The following is an 18,672-nucleotide window of genomic DNA, read 5'->3' on the forward strand; positions in this document are numbered from 1 at the left end:
ATTCTCAACAAACAATACATAATACAACAAAATTTAAAAGTACAAATGCAATGTACAAATATTTCTCAGTGTATCTCAATAATTTCATTCTTATCTTGCTTAAATTCATCGATGCTGCGATTTCTCGCACCTTTTATCGTACGTTTAAGACACAATCATCCGATTTTTGATGCTAATATATATTTATAAATGAAATCTTAAAGAAAATGTTTTTAAATACAGTACAAAAATTAAGAGTGCTTACAAACAAACTAATCATTAGCTAATAATATTCAACTTTAAAATATACATTTATTTTATTTAATTTGAATATTAAATTTTAAGTTTAGGCACTTAAATAATTTTTAATTTGAATCTTTAATTAATTAAGACAAATACATTTTCAAGAAAACTCAAATTATTAGCTTAAGATACTTCAATATTTGTGACATAAGTGCTTTTTTCAAATAAAATATATTTTCTTTCTTTGAGATAAATTGCGTCTAGTTATATCGATTTCCTATGAGAGCAATTTGGATCCAATTATCATTAAAGAGTCTAAAGATACAGTTTGGGAAAAAAACTTAGTTAAAATATCTGAGAACGAATATATGTCTCTTCTTTGTCACAACCCCATTAAATAATTGCTCCGCAATCCCTAGCCATTATTTAAACAAATTAGTTCTCCATTTCATCTTGAAAAATGAAATAATAATTCGTGTGGCAGTATAATATAAACTGGACTTTATGAGAGTACAGGAAAGTCATTCTCCCTAATTAGCAGTTACTTTAATTAACTTTTAAGAAATACTCACAGAATAATTAGGAATCTTGAAATGATGAAAGTTAAAGTGAGAAAAATGATGTCTGGAAACTAGATTTGTTTTGAATTCGTCCTTCAGGAATAAATAATTTAATCTCTTATTTTATATTTATTACAAAGTACAGTTTAAGCATTATCAATTTTTTAAATGGAGTTCAATTTTTTTTTGTAAAAACAGGATTTTCTACTTTACAAATTTTATCCCATGAAGAATATGAATAGATTTCTTTTTAAATTTACTAAAGGAATGACAGTATTCAAATGAAAAAATAAATCAAATTAAATATATGCATTAATTTATAGGTAAAAATAGTAAAATAATGAAACAATATTTTCTTCGGTATTGAGGAAAGACCCATATAGCACAACAGTATAGTACCGATTTCACTTGCAAGTAAATACTCATCGAACGGTGGAATGAAAGTTCAAAAGTAAAAGATATAGATAAGAAATAAATTTAATATGAATAAATTACAATATTATTTGAATGTATAAGGGCAAATAATATAAAAGAGTTACAGAATGCAAAGAAATATAAACTCACAAAAATCATTTTTATAAGCCAACATGAATAAAATTCTTTCTTTATTAATAAGTGTCAATATATGAAAAAAATTGATTTCATTTGATGATATTTTGAAAAATTGTTTTCATTTGATGATATTTTGGAAAATTGTTTTCAACTAATGATATTTTAATTGGAGGTCTCGAGGGGATATTTATGCTGACTTCAAAGAATTTAAGTCTTTAGAATAAACAGTCTTTTTAAAAAACAAACATATAAATAGAGGATATTATATTAATAGATTTTAGCAAAGTCGATTTGTCTTATAATATCAATATTAAATAAAATCAAAGTTTAAACATCATTTGGAAATGGAACTTTTTGATGCATTCAAATAAGTGTCAAAAATAATATTTAAATCAACAAGATTAAATCAATTTTTTACAATAAATTTACTTAAATAAGCATAACACAAAATTTAATAGCAATACGTTGTTTATAAAGTTGTGATTCGAAACTAGAAATTAGCAGGGACCTGAGTTAAACATCTGAAAACAATATTAACTATTTCAAACTAAGAAACACATACCTGGTGAGAGTACTGGATTTAAATTTAAAATTCTATTATAGATTTTTTCATCTTTACTTTGCTCATCTTCACAGTGGATTCAAAAGTTGTTCAACTATTTTGAGAAATTATAGCTTAGAGACATCAGGCCGAGGATAAAAAGTGACAAGAAATAAACCTAGGTTGATTTCATCTGTAACGTTTAGTTAGCAGTTATAAACTGAGAATCGAAAGGCAATTGAGAAATTCTTTCACGATTAGTCTTAATGTTTTGTATGCGCTCACTGTCTTTTTATGGCCTGTTTCTTTGTTTACTGTCGATGCTTTCACATTTTCCGAATATTTGTACAGATCTAACATAACTGTTTTGTTTCATGTTCTAATTTAATCTGTTTTCGTACACCTCTTCACCTGTTTGGTTACTTGACTCATAAATGGTAAAACCCTAATATAAGTGATTGAATAATACGTAATTAGTTTTGAGCTTATTCAGTTCAATGTTATTTAGGAAGTACCGTCATCATGAATTTTTGGTGTACTTACTCAATACGATGAATTTTATATTTAACTTTATAGGATGCTGAAAAGAATCAATTTAACGTTTTTGACCTTTATTCAGTTAATCAATTAGTATCAAAATTTGACACCTACAATTTGATGTCAATATCACTATTTTTGAATTTTAACTGGATACCAATTTGATGGATATCGATTTTAATAAATCTAGATATTTGCGCATTTGATTAATCGTTTCACGTACACGAAGACAGATATACAAACAGGCAGGACTATAAACGTTTTATGGTATAGTTCTGAATTAATTTTATACATACCTGTTAGATGATCTCTATAACTATTTGTGTAAAGATAATAATAAAAAAATATTTTCATTTTAGATTCATTGGATCAACTCATACATATAGCCAGACTGTTAGAGAAGGAGTCAACTCGTTGATGCATTGGTCCATTTATACAGGGTGTCCCAAAATTAACTCAAGACTTGTATTTGACATCATTCGTGCAGTAAAGTGTTGGAAATCCTATTAAAATCATTTGACAGTTAATATTTTAGGTTTAGTAAAAGTGGAGCGTTAAACGATAGAACAACGTGTTTTCATTGTTGAACAATATTTCAAAAATAATGAAATTCTGGCGGCCGATGAGTTTAAAACTTGAGAATTGGCATCTTAGATCATGTAATTTAACACTATTGGATTTCTTTTTATTGGGTTATTTGAAGTCAAAGTTCAATGCCAACAAGTCCACAAGCCCTCGTGCATTGAAGAGAGAATTTCAACACTGCATCAATGAAATTCAGTCAAATTTATGCAAAATGGCTATGGAAAATTTTGGCCAAGGAGTACAAATGTGCTAACAAAGCCGTGGAGGTCATTAGCCCTATGTGTTATTCCATACGTAACCCTGTTCTGTTTACTTTGCGATTCAATATAAATGTAGCAATTTAAAGGAAAAGAAACTGTGTTTTTTATTTAATTCAAATCTTTCGTTACCACGTAGTTCTATCGTGCAATGGTCCATTTTTACTAACTCTAAACTATAAGCTGTCGAATGTTTTGTTTAATAGGGTTACCAACACTTACTGCATGAATGGTGGCAAATTCAAATCTTACTTTAATTTTTTGACACAATTTATCTGCAGTTGTAATACTAAAACGTATCCAACATCTGTTTTCATATTATGCTTTTGAATTTGATGTGTACAGTCACACAGACAGACAGATTTCAGTTGACAGATTTTGTCTCGAAATTTAATACAAGTCTACAAATTTGATGGAAAATTCGCATGCTAAATTTTGCCTGTTTAGCAGCGAGTATTCCAATTGTGGTGCGCACATACAGACAATAATGATTTCAAAAATACTTTATTTGGGATACAGAAATGTCTATAGGAAGAACATTCATCAAAATTTCGATAATAAATGTTTAAAAGATAGCAATAGTTTCTCTTTAGTTCTCAATATATATAGGAAATAAAAATAAACAAAAATTTAAATTTGTATTAATTCAAGAAAATTGTTAGCATACAGGGCTTTATACACTGATTTGTCTATGAGGCATCAGCTTATCACCGTCTCAACGTCTGAACAGCTAGTTCAAAACAGACAAAAATATTTGCAGGAAATCTATATCATAAAACGTCGGAAGTCGTATAGAAATCGTGTCCAGATTTGCCATGTAATAGTTTTAATCCCGTGAAAAAGATTGTGTATAGCATGCTGAAGAGATTATATATAATAATAAGTTAAGCATGAACAGGTCATACTAACATATTTCAAAAGTAAGTCGATCATTCACCTGCTATTTTATTCATATTTAGAATGCACAGATTTATCTTTTTTTAAAAAGTTGATTACAGTAGACTCCCGATTATCCGCGCCTGCCGCACTAAGTTTTTTTGCTTCCAAGCAAAGAGAAAATGCTTCCAAAGCAAGAAGCAAACACAAACGACGGATTTCTTCAAAAAGGTGTAGTTTTGCAGTTATGCTTTTGTAATTATATAATACATTACAGTATTAAAACAGTACATATGTATTAATTTTTCTGTGTATCCTTGACGCCTCTCGTAAGTACAAAGCACTTTTCTGTTTTCATTAACAAAATGCATTTTAGGTTAGTTGTGAGTGATATACTAAAATATTAAGGGTTAGTTAAACATTTCCTGCTGTTTATTTTACGTTTTATTGTACATAAAACGATTTTTCAAAGTTGGAATGACTGTTTTCTCTTTTGCTATACCCATTTTTATCTTTTTTCAGATTATCCGCGATTTTTGTTATCCGCGGCGGCCGTACCACCCAATTCCGCGGATAATCGGGAGTGTACTATACTTATTTTTTATCCAAGATATTTCATTGTCTGGGTGGCTCTCAAAGTGATGCAATGAAAATCATAAGCGTATAATCATCATTAATCGTAATGCTTTAAAAAATGGGATTCATGCGAAGAAAACAGGATTTTAAATCATAATTTGCACTGGGATAGATAATGTTTACAGAAGTAAGAAATTATATAGTAGTTTTGAGTACAATTAATTTCATTTCATTTGAGTCTCACTTTGAAGTAAATTAAAGGCTAATTTTTGATGGAAGTATTGAAAATCAAGTTTAAAGAAATTCGAAGAATCATTTAATAAAAAAAGAAATGGTGAGGATAAAAGTATCACATCTGTAGGTTTTAGTATTAAATCTGTGCCATGAATAATTGATATCTTCTCACTATAATAATGTTTTGTCCGATTTAATGCAACATAAACATCTATATCTACCGCATAATATTAACAAGATATATGTGAGAAAGTGTCATATCACGTTCATTAATATACGGAATCGAATCAGACGGCAGGGATGAATAATAACCTTATGGAATTGACATTGTGTCATAAATAATAAACAAATATATCCTGATTCTTTCCGGATGACGTCACTGTCGAAACCATGCACGTGGAAACTCAATCCGGAGATTTACAGATTCGATGATTCAGAATAATTATTGAGTTAATCGAATTTCATGAGAACATTTGCTGTTCGTTATTGTATATGACATTTAGGCATTTCGGTAGAATATTATATTTTAGGTCATAGTTTAAATTAATCAAATAATTATATCATCAATACAAAAACGCAAACGTTTTAAGCTTAACTAGGAATAATTTATTTTAGCAAATTGAAATTTTAGATACAATCTCATGAATATTTAATAAATAATAAAAATTATCTAAATTTCCGTATTATTTTCAGGGCCTCCATCTTTAATAATTATCCAATTTGCCAATAGAAAAAATTATTAATTACTTAGCATATACAAAATAATATAGTTATTTTTTCAATAAAGAAAAAACACACACATTATTTTATATGTTTTAGTTCCTTCAAAAAATTATTATTTATTTAGCATATACATAAAAATATGTTGCTTTTTTGAAAAAAGAAAAAAAAAAAAACATTATTTTCTATGCTTTAAGGCCTAAAATATATTCTATTCATTATTACAAACATTATAGAGTCTTATAACTTTTTTTCCGGAATGCATTACCAGATGGCGTCGTTGATTTGGGAGCAAAATTATGTTCAATCAAACGACATACATAAATTAAATTTTGAAAATTTTAAAATACTGTATTTTTAGTGGAGAATACGTGTGTTTACAAAAACGCAAAACTCCTAATATACGCTTCAAAATGACAGTGAATGAATTAGATAAACTAACCATTATTAATTTCAGAATATTTTTATTATTTGTATATACTTATATTAAAAAAAATTTTTTTCAGCCTATTCTTCAAAAATATTTGATTGTCAAAGCCCAGCATATTTCAGAAAAGGAAAATATTTGTTAAAAGGGAGAAAAATACCTGATGGGGTTAGGAAAATTAAAATATAAAATTTATAAAAGAATGCTCTTATTATATTTAAAAAGCTAATTTTTGCTTATGAAACTGCATTTTTATGAGATTCACACATTTTACTTCAGTTTCTACAAATATAATTTGATTGATAAAGATTCTCTTTCATTGGGGGAAGGAAGAATAAGGCTCATTTTTAATTTATTTCTGAGAGTAGTAAAAAAATTTTCTGTCGAGTAAAATTTATTAATTATAACTAATTACAAATTTTCTTTCTTAAAATGATCCAAACGTTTAAATAATTCATCAAGTTGGTAACTTTTCAACGTTTTCGTTGCAATATTTTTTTTATTAAGGATTTAAATGAATTTTGATTTATTTTCTTTGTTAAAGTGTTTTTTCAGAGCGCAAAATTTAAACTTAGCTTTCATGTTAGCCATCCGTTATTTTAAGTAGTCAAGGGATTCAATAATTCCGAAATTTATTTCAGCGTAACTTTAATTTTAACTTTTCAAATGACTTTTCAATAATTAATTTACTAATTAATAAAAATGGTCGTTATATTTGTTAAGTTCCTGACTTAGTAATGGATAATTTTATGAAAGAAAATGTTATCAAGTAATTGTTAATTTAAATTAAGTTTATTTAAAATTAGGGTTACACACAAAATTTCTTGATTGAATAATCACATCTTACATTTGTTTATAGAAATACTCAATTGCGGTATAACAAGAACAGTCAACAAAGATCCAGGTCAATTTATTTAATATTTATTTATTAGAGAAAATTAACATCAGAATATTATATTTTCAATCAAATTTTTTATCATTAATTATCTTTTATTTTTTGAATTTATTCTTAAATTTTGAAAAAAAAAGATGAAATTTTCTGCCGTTGAAGAAAAATATTTAAATCATTACTTCTATATGTCTGGAACTTTATTTGTGGTCAAAACTTTTCACAGAGTAAAACCTCTGATATAAATAAATTCCTTCTTATACTGCATACATATGTAGCAGTATGAAATCGATATTGAATAGAAGAGCAGTACTTTGGGAATCCTTTTCCATCAACCAATAGAGACACACTATTTCTTTGAACTTCTTAAGTCTTTAATATGAAAATAGAGTTACTGATTTGAAATTGATTGAAACTGATTTAAATGCATTGTAACTCTTGTACTCGATTTGACATAAATAATTACTTAAATTAATAATTAATTTTGAATAATTAAAAATTTTGGTCATACATTTAAATCTGCAATATTTATGCACATGCCACCCTTTGCTTCTTATAATCAAAATTTAAAGCAAATATAATAAAAATTATCATATATCTAAGAATAACTGTACAAATAATCTGATCAAAACATGCTATTTAAGAACTAAAACGAACTTTTGTATACATTGAATTTCTTAAAAGGAGCAACAATAATATTTTTTCATGGGTAGGGAAACAACAACAACAATGCATATAAAAACTGCTTTCGAAATTTCTAGATAATAATGAAAAATGCGAGGATATCTGTTAAACCGAATGACATAAATTGGTCCTAACTATGATAGATTAGAATTATTAAGCTATTCTATTTCAAAAGAAATTGCATTTTTTAAATGGGGATAACTTCGATGCAAGAAATAAAAATATCTTGTCAGAAAATTAAAAAAATTAAATAACTTATTGAGATGAGTTATGATCAACCATGTGAATTAATGTGATGACTGCGATGTAAACTTCATAAAGTTATCTCTTTAAAATGAGATTTTTTAGGAGTGTTAAAAAAGTGCATGCTTTCCATTAAAGAAATATAAAGTAAATAAATTAATATCTACCAGTCTATGAGATTCTCTGTTTATATTTTTACGAATCTGTAATATTATTTCCCAGTAGAGTTAATCTGTCACTAAGAAAAAAATAAAATAATTTTACGAATATTTTAATGCATATTAAAAGGATTCCTGATCAATGAACTCCCCGTAAAATATTTAGTAAAGAATTTAGTGAAAAAAATGAAGATTCAAGAAGATACAAGAATTATGACGATATCTCTATAAGGACTCAGAACCGGAGATTCTTATAGAAAATTATATGCCCTGTCAGGGAACTTATATAACATTAAATGGAGGCGAGGAGCCGAGTCAATCTTCTCTTTAGACTGTTAATCTTTGAGTGTGCTTTCTTAGTGATATCTTTGTTGTGAGTTCGTACAAATGCTGCTCTTTTTGACTGTCAGCACTGGATTTGCTACCTTCTCTTTATATATTTCGTGGAATCAGGTGACGTTATCTTGTCATTTAGCCTTTTGAATTTCTTTCGCCATATTTTCACCTGATGGATTTCCTCAATAACATATTACCTCAGAAAAAGAAAATATCCAGCCATTATAGATGAGATGGAAAAGTGGAATAAGTGAATAATGTTTTTAAAAGAAAATCTTGACATAGATATTAAGATTAAAAACTGCAAAGAAAAGAAATTTTAATCCTTCAAGGATTCAACCTATGTGTCCAGTATTATGCAAGGAAAAAAAAACTGCGGAAGGAAGGGGTTTCCCTAAAGCTTTCTCGCATACTCTCAAATCAAGGACTTATGCCTAAGTCTGTGGGTTTTGGATAAAGCCCGGAATATTTTAGTAATGTATATGAAATATAGATCTTTGTGGGAATCTAGCATTTTTATTGAATCAATCATGTGACTATGCATTTAAGACGCCTTTACTACAAACTCAAATCAAAATTTGACATGGAGCTACAGTTGTAGTCACAATATCACACACTGAATTTCATTAATTTAAATAACTGCTTTCATTATTTATTGCATTTGCATGCATGTGAAAATACAGGCCAACAAATGATTAACCTTTAGATAGATTTTGTTTAAAACTTGATAAGAAATTTTATTTTAAATGGGAACCTGTGCACTCAATTTTATCTACCTAGATCCTAACATTTTTGCAGTTATCGAATTCATTAGCATTCGTACAGTCAGACTTCCTTTGAGTGGAGTTTGTTGAACATTCGATAGAAATACACAAATTTGGTATTATGTCCATACATCAAATTTCATCTGTCTAGCTCAAAGCTTTTTTGAGTTATTGTTTGCACAGACAAACATAAAGACAAAAACGTACTTTTAGAACTCAAAGAAATCTGAAAAGTGACAATTCGAGAAAATATCAAATTCGATTTTTTTTTCTATGCTTCCCATACGAGGAAGTAAAAATATATGTTGGCACTTTTTCAAATCAAATGCAAATAAAAAAATCATGCACCAAAATTTAATTTTTAAATATAAATAATTTGATATAATTGCTAATCTCCTGGTAAGCCTGTAGCAATTTCTAGAAACTTTGATCCTATAAAACAAAATTTATATATTTTATAGGTTTTTACAAAAAGCTTTAGTCTATACTACACACTTCCATAGATTTATATGTTATGATAATAGCCCAGTATAAAAAAGGATTAAACAAGATTCCTCAAACACATGACTTCGGATGTTATGCGATCATTACAATATAACTCCGTTTCGACACAAACAAAACCATAAATCTCCAAAGAGAGAAAGGTTTATCCAAACACCGCAGGAATTAATGTCAACAGAACATATTTGTATTAGATTAATTTCGATCGAAGCAAATAAACAGTGAAATGGAAGCCAATGAATATCAGGTGAAGAATTTAATGCATGTCACCGAAGACTTCGGCATTTTGAAAGAAATTACATTTTTGATGCAAAGCTGAGGAATAGCATTGAGTAATTTGCAATAACGGCGCATGAAAGCTTTTGATTGTTGGATATCATTTGGGGACTTGAGTATAAAAGAGGAAAAAGTAAAAATAAACGCTAATGCTCGGCCATACTGTATAAAGAATACTGAAAATTTCATTGCGACTAGAATTGGATTTTTATTGCTTCTGTTTTCAGTTGAGTGAATTTCTATCGGAGTGGCAGCTTTAATTTGTTTTCGATAGTAGAAATCTGGTTTCGTTCAATAAAACTTATTGCTGTTATGGTGGCTGAAAAAAGTTCGTTGCTAAAAATCAGTGCCTGGTATCAATATATAATTTTTTTTTTTTTAAAAATATATTATTTTAGTAAATATGTTGTTGTTGTGGCATATCCCCAAGAAAAGCAGAGCTATATCAAGTCTATGAAATAGTGCATTCTGTAGAAGACTTTAAAAGACTATGGGGAAGACTTTAAAATGCTTAGTACCTTCAGAATATTTCATAATTAATCTAAAATGGTGAACAACAATTATGTATAGTTTTATTATTTCAAAATAAAGTATATATTAGAAAAATGTCAGCGTTAAAGTTGAATTGACATGAGAATACCAATAATTTTTATTTTCAAGTATAGAAACCATTAGTATTATAATTTTGATAAAAAATTAATAGGGTTCTAAAATGCCAAAATAAGTGCCATTTAATTACAAAATTAAGTACTAAATTACTATTTATTCAAAACAAAAGTAACTCTTAAACAAAATTAGATATATATTTTCATATGAACTTATTTTCTTGTAAAGATTATTTTAATTTTGAATATCATTTTGCAATATATATATATGAAAAATATTTTATTAAAATAGGATTCTAACTAGACAAGCTGGGCAAAAATTTTGAAGTTATTTTATGAACAACATATGTATCTGTATTCATTGAACAATACTAATGCATTCGTTAGACTCATAGATTTCTTATTAGCTTGAATTCAGGACTTTCAACATTATATACAAGGTACCGAGTACATGATTAACATAAGACGATTATTCTGAATGGTCTGTATAAAGATGGAAAGCATAAGATTCAAAGAACATGTGAAAATTTCAAGTTACATAAAGCATATAATAATAACATAATGATTCATCAGAAAGTGAAACGGAAGGAAAGGAATAGTAGATAGAATTATTTTCCAAGGTAGGGGTATATTTGAACATACGATGAGAGAAAGCGTTCAAGCCATCTGATTTGTATAAAATCTAATCTACTTTTACTAGAGATATTAGATGAGTTTTACTTTAAACAAACTGATAAAAATTTGTATGAACGAAAGGAAAATATTCAATTTCTATACCTTCTAGTGAATACATTAACAGTTTATTAAATATATATATATTTGGTATGAACAATATATTGACGGTTTTGGCAAAGAGCAAACCGTCCAATATTTTGCTCTTTGAAGATTTGCTCTTTGAAATAGAAAATTTCGGCAACATTTTGAATCAAATAAAAAAAAAAAGATATTGGTTTTGAGAATAAAATTTATTCTTTTTTAATGTTTTTAAATATAAAAATTGGATTAATTTTATTCAAAAATGGCTAAATCACATTTCACAGAAATTTAAAAATTTTAAATTCATTGTGTTAAATAATTTTTTTTTATCTTGTACCTTATATCTCTGGCTCTTTTAATTATTTTTCTCAGGATAATTGTTTCTAATTTTATGAAAAAGGGAAAAAAAGAAAAAAAGAATACAGAAATATATTGGTGAGAAGTAGAACAGTACAAGTCCAAATTCCTTTATAATGAATTGGGCTAGAGTAGATGAAGTGCCTTTATAATGAATAAATTTCTAGAAATTTAAATGCAAGGAACAAATGTAAAAACAGAATTATATTAGACACCCTTCATTGGTTCCAGAGATATTTAAAATTTTTATGTATAAAAGGACAGTATCTGTCTAAGCTTCAAACTTGATTACCCAAATTGTAGATTTTTGACTAGTAGTTTTCTTCTTCTCTTTAATCCACTTAGTAGGTTTGATAATAATATTCCAAGAAGGTCGACATTTAAAAAAACAATAATTAAAAGCATATATCCAACTTATAAAAAATACTAAAAAAAATCAGAATTTTCAGAAAAATAGTAATGACCATCAATTTGAAAATATAAAATGCAAGATGTTCAAAGATTTTGTAAGATAAAATGATTTTATCCTTTTCGCTGCATGATTTTCAGAAATAGTTTCAACTGTGTTTTTGAATTAGGGATATATATATATATATATATATATATATATATATATATATATATATATATATATATATATATATATATATATAATATAGTGAATGGTAGGCAGTTTAAGTGAAACATAAAAAAAGCAATATTTGTTGGAATTTTATAACCAATTGATAAGTAAAATATGATTTCTAAGGAATAATTAATATAGCGAAGGATTTTAACATTAAATTTTAATTTATAATAAATTTTACATTTCATTGTAAGTCTTGGTGGTGATTCCTTCATCAGAATTTTACTGTAATTCTCTTTCATACAGTTAAACATTTTTTTAATAATGTTTCTTAACCGCTTCACCTTTTGACTACCAATTTTTTAAAATCTTTTTTTCTGTAATCGCGTAGAAAATAAAGATAATAGCTTCTTCAATAGATCTATTCGATTTTTTCAGATGTTTTTAGATATTCCGTGGCTGAGACATCATGGTCAAATACACCCTTCCCCTGCAAAAATAAAATAAAAAAAACTACTTTTAGTTAGAATTATTTAAGCTAATTTTAAAAGGTTAGTAGGATAGTGTCGGTTGGTAGTCAAAAGGTTAATTGAGTTTTTTCCCATTTATCGAACTCTCCTTCAGGTTTGGAAATAGAATAATCGGTTTGACTAAACTAAGAGTCCATACATTAAGTGATATAGTTAAGGTTTCATTTGCACACGTTTTTTAAAATATGTATTTAAAAACATGTACAAATGATTTTATTTATTATTTTAAAAGTTCTTTTATCTGATGCATGTGTTGCACCCAGATAAACCACGAAATAAACCGCCATTTTATTGGATCATCAGGAATATTTAAACTATTTTAGCTACCGGAATGACTTTGGAATAAATTCCGCTTTCATTTTTTATATCTTGAGTTACCAAAATTTTGAACTGAATAAATTTTGAGCATTTATTAAACTTTCTTAAGTATCTAAATTTATTAACTATCTAAATTAATCTAAAATTATTGCACATTTAAGAGTTTACCGAGTAAAAATAATAGCTTATTTGTTTGTATATTTGCGAGAATTTTCATTCAAAAATGTGCATATTAGTTATTTATATAAGAAATAATTGGAGACACACACATTTATTTTCTCATAAAGTTGGTTAATATTTCACTTTGTAAAGTTTTGGAAGTCAAGGTTTCCTTATCCTAGTGAAAATATGTAGATCAGCATGTAAGTTCTACGTAATTTAAAGCACTTTGAATTTAATACGTAGTTCCTGGATTTTATTGAAGAAGAATTTACCACAACAGTATTAATATGGCTTCTATATTTTCAAGCAGTTAATACTTGCAGAGAATAACGTCTCTCAACATAATTGAAAGTTACTATTTTTAGATTGGATTAGACTCTTATTATATTCTGTAATGAATAGGCTTCCTTTTCTGGACCTAATCCTGAGTGAAGGGTTTCAAATTAGAGAGATTAAAATCCTTGGTTATTACAGAGAGCCAACGCTTCTCATCTCTACTGTCAACTGAGATAAGCTATATTTACTTTAAATTGATCCATCTCATGACTCAGACTAATTATAGTTGAGATAGCAAAATGCAGTTTAGTTTCCAAAATTTCAGACTTCAGAATTTTGTCATAACTCTAATAGATATACACTTGCACTGATTGACAGATTTTAATAAAACTAATAAAATATAAATACGCGCTGAGGAATGGAAGCAGGAAAATTATAATAATTAACCAATAATTTGGTTTATTTTTATTTAATATAATTATTTAAAATAATTTTGATTTTTGTGTAAAATTAAAATACTAAAATCTTAATATTTTAATTCAAATATATGATACATAGATCATTTCATTAATACAATATCAATTTATTTAAATATACTGAAAAATAGGTAATAATATTGATAATGGAAAAATAAATATAAAATTAAACCTTTTCAAAGAAAAAAATGAGTTTTCAGTGTAAGGTAATAATTGTGGTGAAGCTTATCAGCCAGATAGCAACTACGGGACACGAGTAATTGCTTTTGTCTTGTGGTCTTGTTACTCGACTACTAACTCAAACATTGCGAGTTCGGTCCTCACTAATCCCAAATCGTTACATTAGCTGTACGAAGGTTGCGTTTCTTTTCAGCTTCCTAGGTCACCAATGTAGCGATTTGGTAAAAGCGAGGACTGAACTCGCAATGTTTGGGTTTGTAGCCGAATAACAAGACCACACGTCCGCTATTACCAAATCATTGCATAACTAAAACGCCATTTCTGCATTATCTGATATGGGCAAATTACTGGGAATGAAGCATTGTTTTCTCAAAATTTGAGTTTTATTAATATGATGCGTTTGAATTAAGATTTTAGATCTGATTTTTTTCACTAAAAAATAAATAATGTAATATTAAATCCAGTCCTTAGTACGAGATTTCTTAATATAAACATTTTGTAACGGATTTTCAGACATTTCACTTTGAAACTTTATCCAGGAATTCTGAATTCTGGTTTATTAAAGTATTTGGAAGAAATTTCAGTCTGTACTGTTATATTAAATGGTACGGAATATTTCGTTGTTTCTTAATTGTATTAAGAATCAAAATTATGGTAGAGTTATTATTTTCACTTAAAACATATATTATTTAAACTGTCCCAAAGGATGGGAATATATTTGAAATATATTTTAATATGAAAAAAAAACATAATAAGGACTCCAAACAGAAAAATTATAATTTGAAGTTTTAAAACTATGTCCTTATAAATATTAAAAAAAAAATTAAAAATCCAGATATTTTTGCGAATTATGATTTATGTTTTTTAATTTTTCTTTTAGAAAAAAAACTAATTTAATGAGAAGCTTCAATTAATAATATAGCTTGAATGTTTGCCATAGTTCATAAAACAAATAATGTTTTCTGTGACAGCAATACCTGTTGTACTTCAAGCTACGGGGACATAAAGTAATGAAAATGTTACTAGTAAAACAAAGACAGCTCTTTAAAGGATCCAAAGCTGTACAAACAATACCTCGCACGTCTTTGATTTGCGCACACAAACAGTTTCGACGCAAATATCTTATAGGCGAATTCGTCCTAGATATAGTAACACAATACGACCGTGTCTCCTGTAAGAGTCTTGCTTGAAAGGTTAAAGAACTTCTTTCCGTTTTACTATTCCATTAATGCAAATGGGGTCGTGCATGCTTTACAAGTCACACTGTTTGCTTTTTTGAAAACTAGGGACTTTTAGAGAACTTCAGGAAGTGTTTATTGCCTTAAGGATTTTGATAGCGTAACTTTCTAAATCTCCACATAGAAATACTTCGGGTTTATCTTCGATTTATATGTTAGTAACTATTTATAAAGTTAAATAAAGTCAGTAAAATTTAATACCAGAAAAATTATATGAATGGATTAATTTCAAACATGATTTTTCAAGCCGTTCGATGCTTTAAATCCTTTCTTAGTCATTACTCAAAGTAAATAATCTTTATTAACTTTACCAAAGGAGTTAGAGCAAAATTCCAGAATTTCGATTTAAACTTTAATATTAGCCTTTCATACGAATAATTACTGAAAATAGATGATACTTACATTGCAAATCCTGCCATTTTCTAAGGCCTATACAATTACATGAAAGAGAGTAGATAAGTTAAAATTTTAAAGCTTGTCTTTAGAGTTTGGTTTCCCGCCTCAAGATTTAGATAGGGATATGTAACAAAACATAATTCATTCTTAAAAGGTATAATATGAAAACCAGTTTTGAAAAATTATGTTCACATTTAAATACAAATAAAATTGTAGAAATTAAAACAAGTTAAAAAGTTAGTTAACAAATTCAATTCGCAACTTCTTTGGATCAAAAATATGAAAAATAAAAGGAAATAAGTAAATATTTAAAATATAATTTTATTATTTATTTACATTTTAGTGACATTAAAAAAAACGGATTTGGAATATGAAAGGAATAGAAAAAAATTGTTAGTGCAGTTTTAAGCTCAACATTTTTCTTTTATTTTTTTTCTGTCAGTGATGGAAGAAACATTTTTACTTTTGAAAATATATTTTTCTAGTTTGAAAACACTTTATTTTTTCAAGGAAAATTCTAAAATCTTAGTTTATAGAATTGTCTTTTTTTTAATCTTATTTTGTACAGCAATGACATTTTTCTTATATATAAGCCTGATCGGGAAAGGACGTTCTTAAAAGTTTTCTAATGGAATTTTCTTTGAGTTATTTCCTGGTTTTAGTTGGCTATGTTTTTGACGTAATATAATAATGAAAAAAATGAAAAATATTTTTTATTTTGTACAGAACGTACAGAAATACTTTCGTGTGTAATTTCTTGGCAATAATTTTATATTTTGTCAATATAGAGAAATATTTTTATTTAGTTACCGATTTTCATTAAGAAGACTGAATAGAAACTTTATATATATATATATATATATATATATATATATATATATATATATATATATATATATATATATATATATATATAAATAATATATATATATATATATATATATATATATATATATATATATATATATATATATATATATATATATATATAAATAATATATATATATATATATATATATATATATATATATATATTTATATAAATATATATATATTTAAATATACATATATATATATATATATATAAATATATATATATTTCCCACTGAATATAAATATTATAAACTTCCCACTGAAAAATTAAAAAAAAAATTAAAGATATAATTTATTTATAATTGAATTATGGTGTATTCAAACTTATATCATATCAAATTCAATTATGGTTGCATTACATATTGAAAAATAATTATTAGTTCACTTACTCCCCATTTAGAAGGAAAGCGACATTAAATGGACATGCCCGACGATTTTCAGAATGAACTATGATATGTATTCAACCTTGGCAAAAATTGAAACGCACACCCAAAATAAATCAATTTTCTGGCTATTGTAATAAAATAAATTAATCAACGAAAAATATTCATATCATAATTCATTTATTATTACAAGATAAAAGTAAATAATTATAATACGATTTTTAAGGTCAATATTAAAGTGACATTTTGAATAGTTAAAAGATATTCGCTTATTCTTTACTGGAATATATTCTAAAATATCATTTTGATATCACTCTAAAAAAATTATAGTCGTGCTGTACTATGTATATATATTTTATATATCCATATATTCTTTAATACTTTGACTGAATATTAATAATGCATCGGATTTTCGGATTTTTTAACGTATCCTCAAAAATAGTCAACATTTTTAAAAGTAATGGAGAGAGAATGTCGAAGATATTTTAAATATTCTATTTATAATATATTGGCATAGTGAGAGAATCAGTTTAGAAAAAGAATGTCATTTTTCCAAAATCTAATTTTCCCCAAAATTTGCTATGTACTCATATTTGGTGTATGTTTCTTTTGGAATCAAATATCCTTATACAGGTGTAAAAATTATAAGTGAGGGAAACAAGGACTAAAATTACCCTCGTCTTCTGAGCATGATTCAAACATAGATAGCTTCTTAAGAATATCCTTTGTATGAATTAAGAACTGTAATTAAATATGGACGGTCAATTAAAATCAAGTATTTATATTCTTGATTGAAGTAAAATGGCAACACCCAGATAACTATAATTACTCTTTTTCCAAATACAATTGGAGAAAGTCTTGTTGCAATACAATTAATGTATTTTAAGAGAAAAAGAAATAACTTTTGGAAACTTTCACTAGTATATATTTCAGGTATTCTGACGATGATTAGGTATGTGCCAGAAGTGGCATTATATCGGTAAAAAATTCATAATGGAAATAAAAATAAAAATATAATTTAAATAACTGTCAAAGGACTAATCATTAAAAAAGTCTTTTGTATGCATGTGGACTAGATGAAAAAAAAAGTAAAAGGCAGCCAAAGAAATGAAAAAAGTCGGAAGTAAAGGAACAGGTATAAAATAAATGGGGAGAAAGTCTAATTAGCTTAAGTAAAGGAGCCTTCATAATATTCCACAGTAACTGTATCACTGAAACTTAATTAGTAAATAATAAAATTTACCATAGATATGCAATTTAAACTAAGAAAAAAATATAAAATATAAAAAAAAAGAAAGACATTTAAAGAAAAGAAAAAATATGAATAAATAAATGAAAAAAATAAAAAAAATAAACAGGAGAAGTATATATATATATATATATATAATGGCCCAGACTAAAGTAGAGTCCATCATCAGGAACAAAGGGCAAGAAAATTGTTCGTTTTGCATTTTTTTTTCTTTATATTAATAATATACCGATTTTTTAGGTATGCGAAAAATATCGCATTCAATAAATTCCTACTTTTTCAATATTGTATAAATTATTATAAAAAGTCTGTTTACATATTCAGACAAATAAAGATATTTTCTTGCTAAGCTAATTGATATTTTTAGCAA

The 18,672-nt window shown here is 26.6% G+C and overlaps 1 protein-coding gene across 4 annotated transcripts in view; it reads right to left on the reverse strand.

Moving 5' to 3' along the window:
• The window catches only part of LOC129964010 (G-protein coupled receptor dmsr-1-like), a 90,701-nt gene that overhangs the window by 19,644 nt on the left and 52,385 nt on the right, over positions 1-18,672 (reverse strand). The window contains exon 1 of one of the 4 annotated variants that reach the window (XM_056078665.1): positions 1,897-2,076. The exons of the other annotated variants lie outside the window; for them this stretch is intronic. The gene's annotated coding sequence lies outside the window, so the exon portion shown is untranslated. Of the gene's footprint in view, positions 1-1,896; positions 2,077-18,672 lie in introns of those variants that run through there. 4 annotated transcript variants of the gene reach the window in all.

The sequence above is a fragment of the Argiope bruennichi genome, chromosome 3 (assembly GCF_947563725.1).
Source record: "Argiope bruennichi chromosome 3, qqArgBrue1.1, whole genome shotgun sequence".
NCBI classification, from domain to species: domain Eukaryota; kingdom Metazoa; phylum Arthropoda; class Arachnida; order Araneae; family Araneidae; genus Argiope; species Argiope bruennichi.